At 42.5% G+C, this 23,209-nt stretch overlaps 1 protein-coding gene across 3 annotated transcripts in view; it reads left to right on the forward strand.

Moving 5' to 3' along the window:
* The window catches only part of celf5a (cugbp, Elav-like family member 5a), a 428,125-nt gene that overhangs the window by 308,529 nt on the left and 96,387 nt on the right, over positions 1-23,209 (forward strand). The gene's annotated exons all lie outside the window — the stretch shown is intronic.

Genomic DNA, 23,209 nt, shown 5'->3' on the forward strand with positions numbered 1-23,209 from the left:
CTCTTATACTTGACTCCCCTACCACGGGGAACAACTTTCAACATTCAACATTCAAACTGCTTCTATGAGGTTCCCCCCTCGTTCTTCTGGACTTCAAGGAGTACAACCCAAAAACCTTCAAATGTTCCTCATATGCTTAACCCTTCACTCCAGGAATCATTCTTGATCATCTTCTCTGAACTCTCTTCAATGCCAGCATATTCTTTCCTAAATAAGGAGCCCAAAACTGTTCCCTAAACTCCAAGTGAGGCCTCACTAGTGGCTTATAAAGCTTCATCATCACATTCCCTGCTCTTACATTCACCTCCTCTAAATATGAATGCTGACATTGCATTTGCCTTCTTCACCACCAACTCATACTGGAGGTTAACTTTTAGGATATCCTGCAAAAGAACTCCCAAGCCCCTTTGCACCTCTGAATTTTGAATTTTCTCCCCATCGAAGTAATAGTCTGCCCTTTTATTTCCTTCTACCAAAATGCATGACTGTGCGCTTTAGATATCATTTGCCACTTTTTTGCCCATTCTCCTAATCCTTCCGTTTCCTCTCACATATTTTTTTGTCATCAGCAAACTCAGCGAGGAAGCTACTTATTCTGCAAACAAAATCACTAACATACAACGTGAAAGGAAATGGCCCGAACACTGACCTCTGTGGTCCACCACTGTTAACTGGTAGCCAACCAGAATAGGATTCCTTTATTCCCTGTCGATCAGCCAATGCTCTACCCATGCTAGTAATTCCATGGGCTCTCATTTCGTGAAGCAGCCTCATGTATGTCACCTTGTCAAAGGCCTTTTAAAAGTCCAAATATACATATAACCATATAACCACTTACAGCACAGAACAGGCCAGTTCGGCCCAACTAGTCCATGCCGTAACAAATCCCCACCCTCCTAGTCCCACTGACCAGCACACGGTCCATACCCCTCCAGTCCTCTCCTCTCCATGTAACTATCCAATCTTTCCTTAAATGTAACCAATAATCCCGCCTCAACCACGTCTGCCGGAAGCTCATTCCACATCCCCACCACCCTCTACGTAAAGAAATTTCCCCTCATGTTCCCCTTATAATTTTCCCCCTTCAATCTTAAACCATGCCCTCTAGTTTGAATCTCCCCCACTCTTAATTGAAAAAGCCTATCCACGTTTACTCTGTCTGTCCCTTTTAAAATCTTAAACACCTCTATCAAGTCCCCTCTCAATCTTCTACGCTCCAGAGAAAAAAGCCCCAGTCTGCACAACCTTTCCCTGTAACTCAAACCTTGAAATCCTGTCAACATTCTCGTGAACCTTCTCTGCACTCTCTCTATTTTGTTTATATCTTTCCTATAATTTGGTGACCAAAACTGTACACAGTACTCCAAATTTGGCCTCACCAATGCCTTGTACAATTTCATCATAACCTCCCTACTCTTGAATTCAATACTCCGATTTATGAAGGCCAACATTCCAAATGCCCACTGCATCACCTTTGTCGAGCTTATTTACGGCTTCCTCAGAAAATTGCAGTAGATTTGCCTGCATGATTTCCCCTTTAGGAAACCATACTGACTTTGGCCTATCTTGTCGTGCATCTCCAGGTACTCCATAATCTTATCTTTGATAATCAACTCCCAACAACTTCCTAAATACCAATATTAGGCTAACAGGTCTATCATTTCCTTCTTACAGCTCCCTCCCTTTTTAAATAGCAGAGTAACGTTTGCAGTTTCCAGTCCTCTGGAACCGTGCCAGAATCGATTGATTCTTGGAAGATCATTACTCGTGCCGCTACAATCTCTATAGCTATTTCTTTCAGAACCCAAGGGTGAATGTGAGTTGTCATCCAGTCTTCTCTTCCTCTAATCTTATATGTTGCTGTACAGGATGATCCAAAACTTAAAAATTTCACCTTAAAATCAGAGATGTCCTCTACAAAGTGTCTAAAATTCTTACCTTGGCGACAAAGTCGCAACACCCCTGCCATCTTCCTGCCAGCTCCGACGCAATCTTGTGCATGCCCCGTTAGTTATTTGTGAAGTCTCAGCGCTCTTATGCGGTATCCTTCTGCCCGGTCTGACTACAGCCTGTTCATTCATTTAATTTTTTTTTAACCCTCTCATAATATTTTGGCAATATATTTCATAATGTAATATTGTCAACAAGAAACTATCCAAGATGATCACTAAAAGCAACTAAGGCTGTAATTTATTTTCTTTCCCCACCTTAGTTTCACCACATCAGTTTATACGAAAGACGTTTATTATGCCTCCCAACTGCACTGCTGTTGTAAAATTAAGCTTGGCTTTATGACAGATTTGGATTATCATAGACCAGTGACCATGGCTGAACACAGCTGACCTAGAAATTAGTTTGTGCCCTCTGCTTTACATTGATGATCACCGTGGTAAATGAAGATTGTGGGGAGAATCACTGGAAACATTTGTCATTTGACTGAAGGAAGATCTTCTCGTCGAAGTGGAAGTGTTCTTACGGGCAATATTTTGCAAATCACAGCAGCATCAATTGGCATTTTTCTCAAGCATTGGATACGCCAGAGGAAACTACCCTTCCAATGTGCCTATTGTTGAAATGATGTATTAAACGGGAGAAGGGAAAGGGAAAAAATCCTTGTGATTCTTGACTGTCAATTTTTTTCTTTTTTAAAAAAATTTCAGAGAGAAACGTGGGGGAGATGGAGAAACTGAAAGACAGAGACAGGAAGAAAAAAAACACATGGATGTAAAAGACAGGATAAGAAAAAACAGAAGAGAGGGGGACAATAGAGAAATGAAAAACAGAAATGGAGTTAGAGGAAAAGATGAGGCAGAGGAAGTAAGAGAGAGAGAGAAAGGGAACAGAAAGATGCTGGGGGAACAATGTTAAACTGAGAAAGGGAAAAGTGCATGAGAAATTCAGAGAAAGGAATGGACAAGGGAAAAAGAGAAAGAAGGCGGGGAGGGGGGTAGTAGAGAGAAGGAGGGGACATCCAAAGAAAATCAATTCAACAAAAGGAGCCCAGAGACATGGGAATATTGGTCTTTATTATAACTTTTAGGGATAAAATAAGCATGCCCCTCATGTAAACCTTTCTCCCTTCTGCTATCTGGTAGGAGGTCCCGTAACACTTGGGCCCTTACGTCCAGATTGGGCAACGATATTTTCCCCCAAGCCATCAGGCTCCTGAATTCCCAGAAATGGTGCTAGTGTATCGTGGACTTTTTAATTGTATATGTCTTAATATTTTAACTTCTTTTTATGTAAAAGAAGTCCTGGAGGAACGATGTCTCGCCTTTACCGTGCAAATGCAAATGACAAATAGAAGTTACCTGACTTGACAAGTACAATTAACAATGAAAAATCATCAAGAAGGATGTATCAGATTCCTTCACTGTCCATTAATGTCCAATGATGCCAACGTATTGTGTATTATTTGCCCTACGTTTGTTGTGTTGGCAATCTTGAGGGGATTGCTGTCAAAGTCAACACTGGTCACCCCAGTTGCTTTTGAAGAAAAACAAAGTATTTATTCTTCACACACAGATGTTGTTCAAAAGCATATTAACCTTTTTGTTTGACCAGTTTGGGCATGATAGACTAAAAGGCCACTTGATGTGCTTTAAATTTCGACAATTCTTTGACGGCTTCCAACAAGAACAACATCTTCGGGCCCATAAATAAAATATTCATTTGGAGAAAATCCTCTGAATACAAAGGATTGCCAACAAATAAACAAAAACAGTCATTTTCATACTTGACCTTTCTTTGGACCCTCTAACCCACTCTGGAGTTGAATCACTCCAAGACATTTTGCATCCTTGAGGTATTTGTTGTCTTGCTCTCCTGCCAAGTACCTGTTTCTCAATAATGCTGGCAGAGCTTGGCCCTGTGTATTGAACCAGGCTGTTCATAATTACAGTTGGACCTTTCTCTACAAATACTGCACACTCCACAGTAAGTTAATGGAAGTTCTGTGTGACATTTATTTCTCTCGTGGCTCCTTGACAGATGCCATTTTCCCACTAATTCCAAAGAAATTGGGCTTCTCAAGCGCATGTTTGCTGCCATGATGGGTTAATGACTTGTTAATTACTGTGAGACGACTGGTATTTCTGGGGAAAATGGTCTGTTTTCTTTTCTAGGCACACTGATACATGGAAACAGGGAGTGTACAGATCCTCCTGCAATCTGTATGTGGTCCAAACAGGCCCAATCTACACATAGATTCCAACCTGAGATATTGACAGTAATTTTACACTGATTCTGTTTGACTTGTTGAATTCCTCCAGCAAATTGCACAAGGTTCGACCTTGCATTTGCACTGAGTAACCAGGGACAGAATTTGTCCTGCTGACTCCGAGTTCTGATAGTGGCTTCTGTCCGATCACTCGATAGTCCCGTCCCAACTTTGCTACCTCTGTCAATAGCTCCTTCTAAACTCTAGCTCTCAGTGAACTTCCCGCTTTGTTCTGGCTGCGAAGTGTAGATCTCAGAGAAGGCCCTAGCCCAGCTCACAGCTGGTCAGTGCCGCTATTGGCCAGGGATTAACCCCTGCCTACTATCCATGTGGAGTGGGAGGCCATAGTGGGAGAAAGGGCTGGAGGGGAGGTGGATAGAGGTAAAGCAAAGGTGTGGTGCCAGTTACCACGGGCTACTGCCATCACCTCTGTAGGGGCTGGCATATTTACGCAGCCTGTGACTCCAGATGTACTTTAAACTCAACTTTTCAGGATTAATCTGATTGTCACATATACCTGGTACAATCCATTTCCTTATCCCTGTCTCCTTTCCTCCCCTCCCCAGATCAATTCTCAGCTTTTCTCTCCTCTCCTCCTATCAATGTCCACCTATGGTTTTTTGGCTATTGGCCTGCCTCTTCATATTGCCCTCCTACAGGTGCCTGCCTGCTCTTATATCATATTTTGACAAAGGACTCAGGCCCAAAACATTGGTTAGATATCTTTGCCTCCTCTGGGTGCTGTGGGGACCATTTGAGTTTCTTCAGCATTTTTGTGTATTAATATTGAGGCAGATTTGTTCTCCCGAGCAAGTCAACTCAAACAGGTAGTCCCCGACTTACGACCATAATTGGGACTGAAGGGTCGGACAAATCTTGGAATTGATGCATCAGAATTTTGCCCAAGTCCATGGAGTACCGAAGTCTTAAAGCAAACTTTTTAATCAAATCTCTCTTTCTTTGTAGATTTTTGATGTGTTTGACAAACTATAATAGGGATACAGGACAAGTAAGAGCCAAAATGTGCATACTTACCTTGTTTCTCAGCTTCGGGGGTCCATAGGCTGGACGTGGCTGTCTTGATTCCTGTGAGCACATGTCTTTTGTTGGCGCATGCACAGTGGGTTTGCGGATTAGTGTTCGATCGGCGCACGCAGGAGAGTCAAGTGCCCAGACGATATTGAATTTGCACCCTTAACTCTTGTGCAAAGATAAAGAGCAAGAGCACATAACAATGTGAGGTGCTACAGTGAATGAGCAATTAGTACATATAGCAAGGGCAGTATGAGATCACTGTTGTGAGGTTCATTCAAGGGCCTCGCTCACTCCCTTCTGAATTGACTGACCAAGCCATTCTGTGGTATTAAAATGGCAATGTAAAAACAAAATAGTGGACTGCAGACACTTAAGAAGGTGGTCCACCTGTGCCTTGTCAAGGCGCAAGTGAGGATGGGCATCAAATTCCGAGCTTGTTAGATACCCTATACCTAAATAGGAAACACATTGTGCAAAGTTATATTAAGAAATTGAGTTTGGAATTAAAACTCAATTTGCTTTCTTGAGATTGGCATTGGCAGTGGCACGAAAATGTTTCGCAATTACTTGGAAAAATTAGACTGATTTGAGTATTCAACGGTGGCATTTGGAAATGAAGTCTTGTATCCCATTGGAAAAGATAATGTATAATTTACGTAATAATTACTCTTTTTTTTTATTAAAGTTTGGAGCCCGTATATGAGATATATGGGATTGAGTTTGTAATTTTGTTTTCCCACACTTGTTGGGGTTGCACTAAACCGCGGTAATAGTTGAAGGTTATTATTTAAGTTCATCTATTCTTTTTTCTCTCTTTTGGGTAGTTTAGAGGGGGGGTTGGTGGGAGGGGTGGGTGGGTTAGGGTTCAGTTGTGGGGGGTTATATGGGGTAAAATATTTTGTATTTGCTTATGTTTTCATTGTGTGACTTATTGTGATTAATAAATAAAATTTACCAAAAAAAATTGTTCCTAAAACCAGGGATGGTTGATGAGACACATTTAGCCTCTCTTGAAGTGGACAGCAAAATGGAAGTCAATTTTTTGGATCTATTTTTCATTGTTATCTTGGTGACTCATTCATTGGACAACAAATTTTTTTCAAAAGACTGGCTTCCTGAAAAAAATGGGAATTATGATAGACAACTTCAAGCTGAACACAAAGATAAATTCAGATTTACTGTATCACGTAGAAAGTTGGAGAAACATTAAATTAATTTCTATTGAATTTAGCACGTTTAATCGCATAATGATGCTGACACATTGCGATAGTTCAACTGACATAAAAAAATGTTTTGCTGTGGATATTCATTTGTACTCAGCATCTGATGCCTCTCGTGTCAGTGTCCAACAATAGTCGACCAGCACTGATAGATTCCAGTTGCCCTGATAATGCTTTTCCATGGATGTAATGTCCTGGTGAAACCTTTCACCATGTTCGTCACTGACTGTACCAAGATCAGCAGGGAAGACGTCCAAATGCAAGTGCAGAAAATGAATTTTCAGTGTCTGCACTGCATGTTTTTGTATGGTTGAAGTAGACTTAAAATATGACAGGAAATCACGGAAAGAGGTTATGTATAAGAAATGTGATAGGAAAATGTTAAGATGATTTTCGTGATCAGCAGCTCAAACTCCATAAAATACATCCAAACATGTTCAGGAAGAAAACTTTTGTTGTCCATGATATTGTTCTTTGATTCTGGTTAATGGATTGGAGTGACACTAGGACAAATGAGCAATACCATTACACAGATGGCCTTGTTTACCCTTGGTCACCCTGGTTAGACCCTCTTAATGACATTCCCTTTCCCCTACCCTCCCTGCCGTGTAACAAGGATCTTTTGTTTCCTTCCCAGCTCTGACAAAGGATCTTCATCTTTAAATGCTAGTTCTCTTTCTCCTCCCACAGACTAATCTGCTGAGCATTTCTAGGATTTTCTGTTTTTGCATCAGCTGGCCTGGATGGGGTTAGTGGAGTGACATGTGAATGATGCCAGTATCCTGTCCTTCTATGATTCAAGGGTTGTTGGAGATGGTCATCCAGCAGGTTTAACAATAATGGGAGGCACGGTTAACGCAACACTATCACAGCACCAGTGATCCGGGTTAGAATCCAGCGTTGTGCGTTCTTCCCATGTCTGCGAGGGTTTCATCTGGGTGCTTAAGTTTCATCCCATCTTTCAAAATGCACGGGGATTGTAGGTTAATTGGGCAGCATAAGGCCTGTGGGCCGAAAAGGCCTTTTACCGTCCTGGATGGCTAAATTCTTTTAAAAATACAAAGTTTAAATTTTAAAATTTAAATTTAATTACATCAACAGTGAAAATGATTCAGTCATTTATTCTGCTAACAATCTAGAACTACCCAATAATTTTAACAAAACATTGGTAATAGCTCAATGCGGTGAGATTTTCAGACCAAACAAATGGAATAGCACTAGATTTGCATTGAATGTAATAATTCAGACAATAATATTAAATGTGCCAGATGTATAACCATGTTTAATATTTTACAAATGAACCAGCCTTGACTCTAATTAATGCAGCCAACAATACTGTTTCAACATTTAAAAGCTCCTGTGAAGACTAGGAAACAAAAACCTGATATTTAATTTCCTATGTACAGAATAGTAATTGCTCATGGTCTGCACAAAGAGGTTTCAGAGTAATGAAGATGTTACTTATCAAGATTTTCTTGAAATATCATGGGTGTTGAAGCATTCATCGGTGCTTGAAATAGGAACATCATCCTTTCCCATCCTCAGCACTTTCTTCTTTTTCTCTCTCTCTCTCTCCCTCCCTCCACCCAGGGAGATTATGTTCTATATGTCCTTTTTTTGACTCTCTTCCTTAAGGCCACGTCCCCATTTACCAATCTCCCACCACCCCCCACTCGCCCTCCCCCGCTCCCACGAATATTCCCTACCGTGAATTATACTTATCCTTCCCTTTTGTGCTCAGGACAGTGGGACAGAGCGTACAGCCAGCACCTCACAATGCTGGAGACCTTGGGCATTGTGTGTGGAATTTTCATGTTCACCTTGTGACCACGTGGGCTCTTCTAGATGTTCTGTTTCATCCTATATTCCAAAGATGTGCAAGCCAGTACGCTCATTGGTCACTGCCCCTCGGATCTGGGAGAGATGTTGAGAACATGGGGAAAATAAAATGGGATTGCTGTAAATGGGTGGTTGATTGTTGGCATAGACTTGAAAGGGCGTTGCATTTGGTCAACAAAAACCGCAGCCCCATGCAATAGTGTCAAGGACCTGGGGGTCTGACTAACCCTCTCCTGTTCTTATTCCTATCATTGTATTGTGGAGGGGTGATCACTAATACATGGACACAATTTGATCTCAATAAGCAGGAATTGCGATAAAGCCACTACCTAGCATTTTCAACACAGACAGCATTGCAAGTACAGTCGCATTGTATCCAAACAACCCTAAATCATAAAAGCAAAATAAGTCAATAGCGCCTTCTCCTCTCATTCGTGACTTTGATTGATTCTGACTTTGATAAATTCCCTGAAGAACTCTTAAATGCCTGTGAGCGTGTTCTGTGCACCAGAAGATAATTCACACTCAAGTGCCTTTATTGCCTCTCTGAAAATCTGCCCTGCAATTTTTTATTCTTCCTTCACTTGGCTGGTAGCTCTCTCCCTTCTAGGTCAGGAGGTTGTGAGTTCCATTTCCACACCAGCATTTGAGTCTACAATCAAGGGTGACAGCCCATTCCAATATTGAGAGAGAGAGAGAGAGAGAGAGAGAGAGAGAGAGAGGCCACCATTCTGCAGGGATATTAAACCTTGCATCCCGTCTGCCTGTCCCAATGATTCAGGTGGATGCTAAGGCTCCGTGGGCACTACATGAAGAGAAACAAGAGCTCTTCTGGCACACTATTCAACATGTCTCCTCAAGGCAGTAATACAAATGAACAGATTAACTTGTTGATTTTGCTCGCAGATGTTCCTGACACAAAATGACTTCTGTGTTTTCTCACATAGCAATAACCAAGCCTCAAATATCCCATTAAGTAGGTGAGGCAGCTATCATCGGGAAGACTAGAACGGTGAATGGGGTGAGAAAATGCACAGTTAACTTGGCATAAGCATAGTAAGGGATGAGTCGAGTCTAGCAACATGTTTCAACGTATTCTTTCAAAAGAAATAGTGGGGATAGATTTGAGAGCTGCTGTGTGGGGTTTCCAAATAAAAATTATATTTACGGGACGGCTCCATGGTGCTACTAGAAAAGAAATTGCCCCGCCATTTCAGAGACCCGAGTTCAACACTGACTGCTGGTGCTCTCTGCGTGGAGTTTGCATGTTCTCACCATGACCACTGGTTTGTCCAGATGCCCCGCATCCCTAAGGTGTACCCATTGGTAGGTTAATTGGCCACTGTACATCATCTCGAGTGTGTAGGTGAGTTGTAAAGTCAAGCCTGGGGGAGTTGATGAGAATGTGGAGAGAGTCTAAAATGGGACTAATGTCGGATTTGTGCAAATGTGTAATTGATAATCCGCATGACTTGTCTGTCTGTCTGTTTGTCTATCTGTCTTTCTCTCTCTCTCACTCTCTCTTTCCCTCTATGAAACATATTTGCAGTACCAAGGTAACTGTTGCTGGAGAGCACGGCACAAATAACTGGCCAATTAATGATTAAATATTGACCCATGTTAGATAGCCTGGGATTGGTCAGATGCTCAGCTTGGGAATCCAAGAGTTTGGATGCATAACTACCCAAATAACAATGACTGGAGATATCCAAACCTAAAGCTATCAGAGTTTCTGCCAGAAATGTAGTGTGGCTTCTATTAGACATGGGCTTGCACTTCCTGTAAATGCACACACACAACACATACTTGCACACTCACACACGGTATCTAAATGACTGCATGAGATGCATCTGTCTGGGAGAGGAGCTAACAGATGATGGTGGAGTTAATAGGTTGAGGGATATTGTCAAAGAAGCCTGAATATGTTGCTGCTTTATATTTAGTAGATGATACAAAATGGTGCATTCTTGCTTTTCATGCATTGAAGACGGATTAATTTCCAACCCAGGAGGAGTTTGAGAGAAGATTGGGGTGTGTAAGATCAGGCTGAGGATCTATGTTTAAATAAAGCAGGCTCTAGAAATACTGAATAAGGTCAGGAAGCTGTTATAGTAGACCTGAGATTGCTTGATGAACCAACAGTTGCAAAAACGTTTTTAAATTCATTTTTCCAAGCATGAGAACTCTGTTACAGCAAGAAGCACTGCCACAAGCAGCTAGTCTCATCCCAAGAGAGTCTGTCTCATGGCTGACAAGTTGCATGTTAATGAAAATGAACTTCCAGTTTTCCAGAACATACACCATGTTATTTCGAATTCAGATTCATTAGCCAGGGCTGTGTCCCTTACCCTAGTCTTTTACTGTCTTTGCCAAATAAGTTCATAATCAGCCTTAGCCATGCAGAAGTATAAACAAGAAAAGGGAATAAGGTTAGTCTCTCTATCTCCCAGTTGACAATTTCTTTCTTTTAAAATTATTTTTATTGAATTTTTTTCTGAAAAACAAACAAAAAAGCAGTAAATCAATTGCAATCATACCTTTAAAGATTTACAAATAATAACATATGGTACAGCAGCAATACAACTTAATTCTAAATCTAGTAAGAGCCATATATTTTGATATATAAGTTGAGACGTGAAACCCTAAAAATTTTCTCAAAAAGTGGGACTTAAATGCTGGTTATACTTTTGAGACCTTAAAGTCACCAAAATAAAACCCAGATTGACATCAATTCAGCGTACAAGTCGATGCTGGAACCACTTCCCCACCGCCGACGCTGCCGATCCCCGCCACCTCCCCACTACTTGGCACCACCATAATCGCTCCTACCTAGGACTCTGAGGTCGCCGTCGCCACTCCTCCCTGGTAGGCCGAGGTTCCTGCTCCCACCGGGAAGCACAATTTTGGTGCTCCAGCTCCATGGGCCATTGCCACTGCTGTCCAGTAGGTGGAAATTTCTGCCTCCCCCTCCTGGAGCACAATGTCACCGCTCCGGCTCCATGGGCCATCGCCGTTGCTGAGGTAGGCTGAGGTTTATTTTTCACTTACATAACTTACAGCTTTGTTACTTGCGATTGGGGTGCTTTAAACATTTTTGGGACCCCCATCCTAAAAAATGGGATCGACATGCGCTGGATATACCATAAAACCCTTAAAATCAGGCTGAAAAATGGTGGTCGACTTATACGCTGAAATATACGGTACATACAATATTGTAAGTAAAAAAAAATGAAAAGAAAAAAAGAAAAGAAAAATCAAACCCACAGCAATCAAGGTTAAAATTCATATATTAAGTAGTGTTAAATCCGAATGAGCGGCCTCAGAGGATCCAAACTAGCAGGCCCAGTAACATTCATCCTCGTACCTGATTAGTCAAATCATGGAATTGAGCTAGAAATGGGCCCCAAATCTTATTCAAAGAAATCTTAATTTTTGTGACATTATGCCTAATTTACTCCAGATTTAAAAAGGGCATAATATCTAATCACTATTGATTATGTTTCATCTTTCCATTTTAACAGAATTGTTCTTCTTGCTAACAAAGTGGAAAATGCTATAACCTGCCTTTGAATAGAAGACAGAAAAATATTAATATCTTTAGAAAAACCAAATAGTGCAATTACCGAACATGGATCTAAAGTGATCCTGAATATGGATGAAAAAGTTCAAATTAGGGCAAATCCAAAACAATATATAACAAAGAGGCCTCGAATATGTTACATTTGTCACAAAGTGAACTAATATCAGAATAAATTCGAGCAAGTTTAACTTTGGAGAAATGGATGTGGTGTTGCACTTTGAATTGAATAAGACTCTGCCCAGCGCACAGCGATGAACCGTAAATCAGGCCCAAAATTGAAGTCCATTCTTCCTCCGAGAAAGAGATAGTCAGGTCATTCTCCCATTCCCTTTTAATTTCACTTAAAGAAATTGCTTTCATATTCAATAGTTTAAAATATAAGGCAGATATCATGCCTTTATGTGTAAATTGCGACTCGAAGAGTTCATCGATAAAATTTGGGTCAGGAAGAGTAGGAAATGTTAAAAACATAGAGCGAACAAAATATAAAATTTGATAGTATCTGAAATAATGTCTATTTGATAGGTTAAATATTGTCCACGATTGTTGAAGAGATATAAAATGTTGTTGTAGAAAAAGATCTTTAATACCTAAAAAATTCATTTCTCGAAAACCAACATCTAAAATAGCTGGTTGAAATAAATAATTAGATATTATAGGACTTGTAACTACAAATCCCATAAGTCCAAAAAATGTTCTGAATTGATTCCAGATCTTCAATCTTCAAATTTCTTTGTCGGTTTTTGAATAGAGATAGGAAAAGATGACCCCGATATCAAGGTATTTCTGAGGGATTTCAACTCCATCTCAATTCAAATAGAATATTTATCTGTCTTTTCATAATGCAACAATAGTAAAGTATTTCTTCCGTTTATCGCCCAGTGGTAAAAATGGAAATTAGGTAGGTCTAATCCTCCATTATTTCTAGTGATCTGAAGACACATTTTATTCAATCTAGGTTTCTTGTTTTACCATAAATATAACATAACAATTGATTCAAAAAGAACTTAGGAATAAATATCAGCAGTGATTGAAAGAGGTATAAAAATTTTGGTAAATTTAACTGCATCAATACAACCAAACATAGTCAATGAGAGTGGTGACCAATCTGTAAAAATTGCTTTGGTTTGGTTGACTAAAAGGGCAAAGTTTTCTTTAAAAAGTATTTTTAAATTCTTAGTTATAATGCCTGGGTATTTAAATTGTTCATTCACTATTTTGAATGGATTGTTAAAGTTAAGTTCCGGCACACCCTTCAGTGGTCGCAATTCGGTCTTATGAAGATTGATCTTATAACACTCCTGAAGAGGGCGCACAAAATCATTGAACTGATGTGGACTTGAAAGGCCAACATGGCCTGTTTCCGCTCCGTAAATGGTCATTCTTCTTTGGCTTGGCTTCGCGGACGAAGATTTATGGAGGGGGTAAAAGTCCACGTCAGCTGCAGGCTCGTTTGTGGCTGACAAGTCCGATGCGGGACAGGCAGACACGGTTGCAGCGGTTGCAGGGGAAAATTGGTTGGTTGGGGTTGGGTGTTGGGTTTTTCCTCCTTTGCCTTTTGTCAGTGAGGTGGGCTCTGCGGTCTTCTTCAAAGGAGGTTGCTGCCCGCCAAACTGTGAGGCGCCAAGATGCACGGTTTGAGGCGTTATCAGCCCACTGGCGGTGGTCAATGGGGCAGGCACCAAGAGATTTCTTTAGGCAGTCCTTGTACCTTTTCTTTGGTGCACCTCTGTCACGGTGGCCAGTGGAGAGCTCGCCATAGAACACGATCTTGGGAATGATTAACCCGCAAACCTTCTAAAACGAGAAAGTAATGATTATATTTGGTATGGATAACTCGGGGTAGGAAATGAACAATAAAAGGGTCACCCACATGAAGAGACAACTATGTTCAGTAGTTCCTCACATTCTCAAGCTTCCATTGTGAGAGAGTTGTTGTTTTAATGTGATATTATTTAATCAGATCTGTGGATAATTTGAAACTAAAAGAATGAAGGAAAGGGGGGGGGAGGATAGAAAGAGCTAAGAGGAAAGTCTGTGAATGGGAGAAGTGCTGAAGGATCAACAAAAATTATTGGTTAAAGGAGATCAGAAAAGGTGAGCAAACAACTTGTTTCTGAAGTTGTTACTGTTGCAATGTCATCATTTCAGGAAGTCACTGGGGGATGGGCTATAACTCTGCCCTCCAATCCCTTCACTAATATATGCAGGATCACATTTATCAGGCTGGCCAGCAATCCACTGACAAATGAAGCCAGGAAATGCCATTCACAGCCCAGCCACCTAACATCCCTCCCAAAGATGAAGCAACGATATCTATCAAGAGGACCGCCTACTATCATTATTTTGGACAGACAAATGCGCCAAGAATTACTGCTTTCATTTTTAAAAGACAGCAATAATTCTTCATTATGCATTTTCTACAATCTTGGTTATTTTCTTATCAAAATAACTTGCGCTGCAAGGTGGAGGTGATTGCAACTTTAGACTATACATTTCATTTTTTTGAAGAATCGTGCCATTGGTTCAGACCCAGCATCTCTCATGCAACATTACCATGCAATCCCTTCTGAAGTTGCGTCAGCCAGATGCACCTCGTTTCCCGGATGATCTGCTTGTGTGCACCGGCGCTTCTTTTGTCAGTGACGGCAAAGCTTGGTGGCAGGATTTGTGGGAAAAGCAAAATCATGGGTAGAGAGCCAACAACATTTCTGGATAGGAAAGTGAGACTTGCAGGGTTTAATTCCCTCTCCAAGGACTTGAGCGTAAAAACTATGACTGGCACTTCAGAGTGCTATTCAGAGGGAGGCTTTGTCTCCTGAGGGGAGCATTAAAGTCTCATCTACCCGTAGGAAGGTTTAAAAGACCCCAAGGCACTATTCAAAGATGCATAAGGGTGTTTTTCTTTAATGAACCTTATAAAGTTATCTGAATATCATTTCATTACACTTTGTGGGAGTTTGCTGCGTAGACTTTGGCTGAACATTTTCCACATTACAGCAGTGGCTATACTTCAAAGCTATGTCATTAATTGTAATGGGAAAAGTACAATAAAAATGATTTCCCTATTTTGTTTCTTCCTTGTGCATGAATCACAAAAGGTTGGTTTGCAGGTGCAGCAGGCTATCAAGAAGACAACTGAAATATTGGCCTTCATTGCCAGATGGATTGAATTTAAGAGCAGGGAGGTTGTGCTGCAACTCTATAAAGTACTGGTGAGGCCGCATCTGGAGTTCTGCATGCAGTCCTGGTCGGATGTACTGGCTTTGGAGGTGGTGCAAAGGGGGTTCGCCAAGAGGATTCCCTGGATGAAGGGGTGAGCCTACTGGGAGAGATTGAGTCATCCAGGAATGGTACTCACAGGAATTTAGAAGAATGAGAGGGGATCTTATAGAAACATAAAATTACGAAAGGCATAGATAAGATAGAGGTAGGTAAGTTGTTTCCATTGGTGGGAGGAGACCAAGACTCGGGGGCATCGCCTCAAGATCCAGGGGAGTAGATTTAGGATGGAGATCAGGACGAACTGCTTTTCCCGAGGAGGGGGGGGAATCTATGGAATTTGCTACCCATTGAAGCAGTGGGGGCTACTTCAGTAAATATATTTAAGACAAGGTTGGATAGATTTTTACAAAGTAGGGGATTTAAGGAATACGGGGAAAAGGCAGGTTGGTGGAGATGAGCCTATCATCAGGTCAGCCATGATCTCATTGAATGGTGGAGCAGGCTTGATGGGCCGGATGGCCGACTCCTGCTCCTATTTCTTGTACTTATGTTCCTGCCAAGCCATGCAGGTAATCATTATTTATGGGATAATGGTAGTTAAGGAATTTCCTAATAACATCAGGGGTTCTGAATTCATCAGAGAAGATTCATTATGATATCTATGGGACAAGAGCCAAAGAAATGTGACACTGTCAACAAACTTGGTGCCGTCATTATTCACGTGCTCTGAACAACTTGCTCTGTGGAGTGGTTCACTAAGACTCGCAGTTATGAATTGATATCCCCTTTCTCACAGAGCAAGTAAGAGTAAAATATCCTTTGTCCCCGTCGGAAGAGAATCCAGCACTATGAGAAATGTGATCCATTGCTTGAAGGCAGATTGAGCACCAACAGGGAAGCCAAGTCTCCTTCTCCTCTACTGGAGATCTCTGTGATTCTTAATGCAAATATAAACTTTCTTCCCATTAATGCCTGCAAGCTCACACCAAGACACAAGAGAAACTTGTCCGTGAACTACTCTTTGCAGACGATGCCGCTTTAGTTGCCCATTCAGAGCCAGCTCTTCAGCGCTTGACGTCCTGCTTTGCGGAAACTGCCAAAATGTTTGGCCTGGAAGTCAGCCTGAAGAAAACTGAGGTCCTCCATCAGCCAGCTCCCCACCATGACTACCAGCCCCCCCACATCTCCATCAGGCACACAAAACTCAAAACGGTCAACCAGTTTACCTATCTCGGCTGCACCATTTCATCAGATGCAAGGATCGACAATGAGATAGACAACAGACTCGCCAAGGCAAATAGCGCCTTTGGAAGACTACACAAAAGAGTCTGGAAAAACAACCAACTGAAAAACCTCACAAAGATAAGCGTATACAGAGCCGTTGTCATACCCACACTCCTGTTCGGCTCCGAATCATGGGTCCTCTACCGGCATCACCTACGGCTCCTAGAACGCTTCCACCAGCGTTGTCTCCGCTCCATCCTCAACATCCATTGGAGCGCTTACATCCCTAACGTCGAAGTACTCGAGATGGCAGAGGTCGACAGCATCGAGTCCACGCTGCTGAAGATCCAGCTGCGCTGGATGGGTCACGTCTCCAGAATGGAGGACCATCGCCTTCCCAAGATCGTGTTATATGGCGAGCTCTCCACTGGCCACCGTGACAGAGGTGCACCAAAGAAAAGGTACAAGGACTGCCTAAAGAAATCTCTTGGTGCCTGCCACATTGACCATCGCCAGTGGGCTGATAACGCCTCAAACCGTGCATCTTGGCGCCTCACAGTTTGGCGGGCAGCAACCTCCTTTGAAGAAGACCGCAGAGCCCACCTCACTGACAAAAGGCAAAGGAGGAAAAACCCAACACCCAACCCCAACCAACCAATTTTCCCCTGCAACCGCTGCAACCGTGTCTGCCTGTCCCGCATCGGACTTGTCAGCCACAAACGAGCCTGCAGCTGACGTGGACTTTTTACCCCCTCCATAAATCTTCGTCCGCGAAGCCAAGCCAAAGAAAAAAAAAAGAAATTTGGGTTTATGTTTAATCTACTGTGGACTGTTAAAAATCGCAGCTCACACATCAGTGTTGCATATTAGAGCAGAGCGCACTGGAAAGGGTGCAGAGGGGATTGACGAGGAACCTGCTGGGAAAGTGACACTTCTGTTCGGAGGAAATACTGAATAGACCTATTGTATTTTTCGCTTTGAAGTGGAGGAGGATGAGAAAGGTGCCTAAAAGAAATAAACCAAATTTCGAGGGTCACAAAAGGGAAGATAACAGAAAATTGCATTCCCATTACCGAGGTTTCCAAAACTAGAGGGCATAGTTTAGAGCAACCAGTCTACAGGGGCCCTACAAACCGCTGGGGCCACAGCACCATTAAATAAAGGCCTTCTTTTCATCTCACTTACAAATATCTGGTTTGCTTTTTACGCGGTGGTGGGAGAGAAGTACAGAAGAAACCAAAACTTGATTGCTTCACAGGGAAGGGGGCCCATAGCTCGGGGTGCGTAGCAATAAAAGGTTTATAACAAGAGGTAAGATGGCATTTTTCACAATGAGAGTGGTTAGAATGTAGGGCACACATGACTGATGGTGGTGCAGGCCAGAACAGTCTTGACATTTAAGAACTATCTGGACAAACTCTTGAATCTCCAAAGTATTTAAGGCCACGGTAAATGGATTAGAATAGACAGGTACTCGATAGTCTGTGGCATGATTGGCCAAAAGGGTAGTTTCTCTGCTTTATGGTTCTATGTAAAAATTAATAAAAAAACTTTATTTCTACCCAGTATTAAAATAGTCCTGTGGTGAGGAGTCAGGTTGTATTGATCCACACAATAGATGGTTCTATGGGGATTATCTCTTTTTATGCACCGCTAGTATATTTTTCTCATGATTGGTATTATCAATGTTTTTAGTCATGCATCATGCCCAACAGATACATCATTATGTTTTGTTGCTATTACTCTCAGATAATCAGTCAGAGGACACTGGTGTGTCAATAATGTGCTGGACATCCTTTCACAATGATATATTTACTGGTACTGTATGAATATCCCTCTATACATCAGAGTGCAGAAGAGTTTTGTTAGTTCCAGACTGTGGTTAGAAGATTTCTTTGAGGATTGTTTTCTGCATGCATTACATTTTTTCCAGAAATATATTTGTATAGCTTTAAGCAGCCTTGGATCTTTGCAACATTTGGCATTCCTTGTCTACTTTTCCCAGATTACAAGAGTCACCTGGATGCAAAGCTGACACAGTAGCCCATTGGAGAGAACAACGATAGAACATAGAGCATTGCAGAACAGTACAGGCCTTCGGCCCGTAATGCTGTGCTAACCTATGGAAACCGATTCCACAACAATCTAATCCTTCCCTACCTCACACTCGTAATCTTTTATTTTTCTTTCATCTATGCACCCATTCAAGAGTCTATTAAATGTCTCTATTGTAGGAGCCTCCACAATGACCCCTGGCAGTGCATTCCAGACACCCATCACACTCTGTGTAAAAAGCTTACTTCTGACATCTCCCCCAAACTTTCCTCCACTTACCTTTAACAGATGTCCCCTGGTATTCGACATCCCAGGAAAATGTGCTGGCTGTTTACCTTATCTATGTCCCTCACAATCTTAAATACTTCTATTGTTTCCTCTCATCCTTCATTGGTTCAAAGAGAAATCCCCTAACTTTGTCAACTTTGCTGTATGACATGTTCTCCAATCCAGGTAACATCCTGGTAAATATCCTCTGAACACTTTCTAAGGTTTCGACATCCTTTCTGTAATGAGGTGACCAGGCTGAATGCAAAACTCCAAGTGCAGTCTAACCAGAGTTTTATAGAGCTGCAATAGAGCCTCAAGGCTCTTGAACTCAAACCCCTGGCTAATGAAGGCCAGCACACCATCTATCCACCCCATCAATCTGCGCAGAAACTTTGAGTTCCAGATGGACCACAAATTTCCTCTGTTTCTCTACACTGTTAAGCATCTTGCCATTAATCACAAAATTTGTATATTGGTGGGAGGAAACATGTAATCCTTGAATCATACTGTAAAGTAACCACTAAACCATTAAGGACAGGGGTGTCAAACTCAAATTCACAGAGGGCCAAAATTAAAAACTTGGACTAAGTCGAGGGCCGAACTAAATATTTATTGAAAATTTTCAACAACATCTGCATGTTTTCTCTTCTTTCAACATATGTAATGTTAAACTTTAGGATATAACTTTAGGAGGATAATGTTACAGGTCAGGAGTAGGTAGCTCAAGTTCACCCTTTGCTTGACCTGAGGGAAGCATATTTGGTCCCTGTGGAGATGTAGTCAGCATTCACAGGCTTTGTCCATTTTGGCCTGCATCAGGACTCAGCATTTCCTGCTCACTCCTCAGGCTCTAGGCCTCTATTCACCCTCGACCCACCATCCCTCTACCTGACCAGTCCTTTACCCAACCTCTACTCACCCCTCACTCCACTCGCTCTGCCTCTACCCACCCCATCCTATACACGCACCTCTACTGCCTCTCCCCTCAACCTGTTCCTCCCTCTACCCGTCTCTCACCCTCTAATCACCCCTCCCCTACTCGCCCTGCCCCTCCCCTTTTACCTCTTCCCTATCCACCCCTCCTTCTACTCATCCCTCCCTCTAACTGCCCCTCGCACCACCATAACTTCCCCTGCCCATTACTCCTCACCTACACCCTCTGCCCACCCCTGCTTACCCACCCACTCAGGCCCAGCGCGCTGCCGATCAGCCTTTGCGGACAGCCACCATCTCTCTCTTCACGTGCAGGGCCGAACCAGCTGTCCCTGGGTGCAAGCGCTGAAGGCCGTGGCGACTGGGAGAAGTGCGCTCGCGCCGTGGAAGGGCCGTCCGGTGCCAGTCGCGCGGGGCTCACGCTGCCCGGGGGCCGTGCGCAGCCTGCCATGCCCGTCGCGCCGACAGGAAATCACAGGCGCTCGCCCATCCGCCACACCGCTCGACAGGTGGGAGAAGTGACTGGTTGTGCGGGGAGCCTTCCAACTGGCTTGCCGGCTGATGACATCGACAGACTTCTCGTGTTACAATTTCTCGTGTTACAATGGGGAAGGATGTGCAATGAAGGGGGAGGATGGTGGGGGTGACATTACCAAAAAACAGCATCGGCTCTCGCTGCAGGGCGGGCCACCTCTAATACATTTTTGAAATGATCTTGCGGGCCAAATATAATTATATCCCCGCGGGCCAGAGTTTGACATGTGTGGTCTAGAGCAAAATTAAGAGGCACCTTTGTTACAAAAAAAAACAAGATTCAAGTTCAGGTAAATCATTTGAAACTGAAATCTAGAATTTTTTTTAAATACTAAAAAAGAGTGCATAAGGGATTGGTGAAGCAGAGATCGGTTTTGCAATAACATTTAAGTCACAATCTGAATTTGAAGCCAAGTCAGCCATAAAACTGGGGCCATTGTGGTTTGGTTGTGGTTTGCATTGTTTATGTTGCATTACGGTCAGGTTGGGATTTGGTTTTGTATCCAAGCAGACCTCTAAACTAAATTCTCTTGTTTTACTGCCTGAATATGAAAATGAAGGGACTCTCTTTCTCTTTTTTTTGGGGGTGCACCAGACAATGCTCATTACAACCCTTTGTTTACCTTATGGCTGATAAAAGTTAAAGTATAATCATGTATGCAGTACGTTTCTGATGAACCGAAAACCAATCAACCGAAATTCCAACTATCCGAAAGTTTTTCGGGTGAGACATGACGTCACAATTTTTTTTTTAATTACACACCGTGCTCAAGTGGGGATACAGGGAATCCGTTTTACAAAGGAGACATTTGTCCACATTGAAGGAAAGGATAGCACTGATTATTTATTGATAAATTGTCACTTTTTTTGCCATGAGTTACTGCAAATTTGTGATTAAATTGCATTGTGGCATTCTCAGAATTTGAATTGAATACTGCGCTCACCGCTCGCCGGCCCGAGTTGCACTCTCTCCCCACTCGCCCTCCCAAGCCGCACTCTCTCCCCACTCATCCGCCCGAGCTGTGCTCTCTCCCCCGCTCTCTCCCTGCTCACCTGCCCGAGCCGTACTCTCTCCTCCACGCCCCCACCCCCGCTCGCCCGCCTGAGCCACTCTCTCTCTGTCAAATACCCTTTCAGTGGGCTCGCTGAAATTCTGCTGGAGGATAATCCCTGTGCAATCTCCTACTGCTTACAGATGAAGTGAGACCTCAGGCTCCTGGGAACAGCGGGGACCTCGGGCTCCTGGGCAGGGTTGGCAATGGCGGTGGGGAGGTGTAGGGGATCAGCGAATGTGTGAGGAGGAGTGGGTTGCATTGGAGAAAATCCCCAAATATCCGAAAAATCTGCTTAACCGAGATAGGTCTGTTCCCAACCATTTTGGATAATCAGAAAGGTACTGTATTACATTTTCAATGCATTATTGTGTGACAATAAAGGAAACCTTGAAAATTTGGCAGAGGGACAAACCTTTATTGTATTCAAATTTACATGGATGCATATTTAAAGAGCAGTGATCAGCATGGCTTCAGACCATGAGCAGAAAATGACAGCCCTCCATCTGGTTCTTGACTTTCTGTGATTTTTTTTAAATCAACGTCAGAACATTCCTGATCATCCTTTTAATGCTATTGGTGAGGCACCTTATTGAATCCTGTTGTCCATGTGTAGGTGCTCCGAGAACAGTGCTGAGTAGGATTCAGACAAACCAGAATATAGAGTATGTAGAAATTCGGATGGTGCATGACTTGGAGGGAAACCTGGGGAGGGTGGCCTTGTGCTTCTTGGAGAATTGGAAAATGCTATTGACTCTACCTTATCGAGTTGCCGCTGTTGAACTAGCAGATGGACCATAGAAAGTGACAACCCACAAAGGAAAGCATTTGATCTGTTGTGTCAATGCTGGATGAACATAAGAATATAAGAAATAAGAGCAAGAGTCGGCCATCCGACCTGTCGAGCCTGCTCCGCCTTTCAATGAGATCATGGAGCGTATTCATCGCAATCCTGGCTTGTATCATGGTAGATGGGTGATAGGCTTTGGAATGTCAGGTGTTGCCTCCACTCATGTAGACAGTCTTAATGTGGTGGCTAGACTTTGCTTAATCATTCAGCAGAGATCTAATGTCGGCTTGTGAGAATAGAGACTTCGTCAGGTTGTTTCATTCTTAAAATTTTGGCATCTTCTGTGGAACTTTAATGGTTATAAGTGTGAGAGGGGAAAAAAAAGCACCTTCTGCCTGATGTAGCAAGTTTTAGATGAGCAGTCGTACTACCTGACATGGAACATTTACTACAAAAGACACTTTTATTTTGTTAGATGAAGCCATCCAGTCCTCTCACCTCAGGCATTTGTCTAATTCTGAGCAATTAATAATCTGTACACGAGAACAGCTAATACCAATGTATGCCTGAGGCTTGGTCCAATACTCTACAACTGCTTGGAACATAATAAGATCACATATATAATTCAACAATCATTTATCTGTGCCAAATACCATTTAACTTTGCAGCTGAGGTCCTGAGAGTCGCACAGCACTTATGGTTGTGGTTTGTTTGCACCAACAATGCCTTGGTGTCGATTGAAGTTAGAAAGTTCTTCTGGAATATACCATCATGAATCATGGATTTGATACTAATATTTGACTACTGTATTTTGCAGCTGGCTATGATTACATGTATGGAAATAAAGTTTTCAAAAAAGGAGAAAGTTCTTCTGGAGTAGCCTGGGTATCACGTTGGAAAGGGGTGCTTACAGAATGAATCACAAATGTTGTCCAAGGAATTTCCATATATTTTGAGGTGCTATTCCTCCAATGAGAGAGCAAGCTCAAGATGCCTTAGCCCATTCGGTTTGGGCATCAAGGATTTGTTTGTGGACTGTCAGACTACTGACGATGCTCCATTGCCAATGAGAAAGGTCAAATTAACCAAAATTGTGTGGACCTGATAATCCTCAAAGTAATCCCTTCCTTCGCAATTTGGTTCCCTCCTGCCCCTGAAAACCCAATGGTTCCTCTTTCTCATTGACCCAGGGACTATTTTTTGTAGGTGAGTGTATGGGACACTATTTGAAGG

Source organism: Narcine bancroftii, chromosome 3 (assembly GCF_036971445.1).
Source record: "Narcine bancroftii isolate sNarBan1 chromosome 3, sNarBan1.hap1, whole genome shotgun sequence".
Lineage (NCBI taxonomy): Eukaryota > Metazoa > Chordata > Chondrichthyes > Torpediniformes > Narcinidae > Narcine > Narcine bancroftii.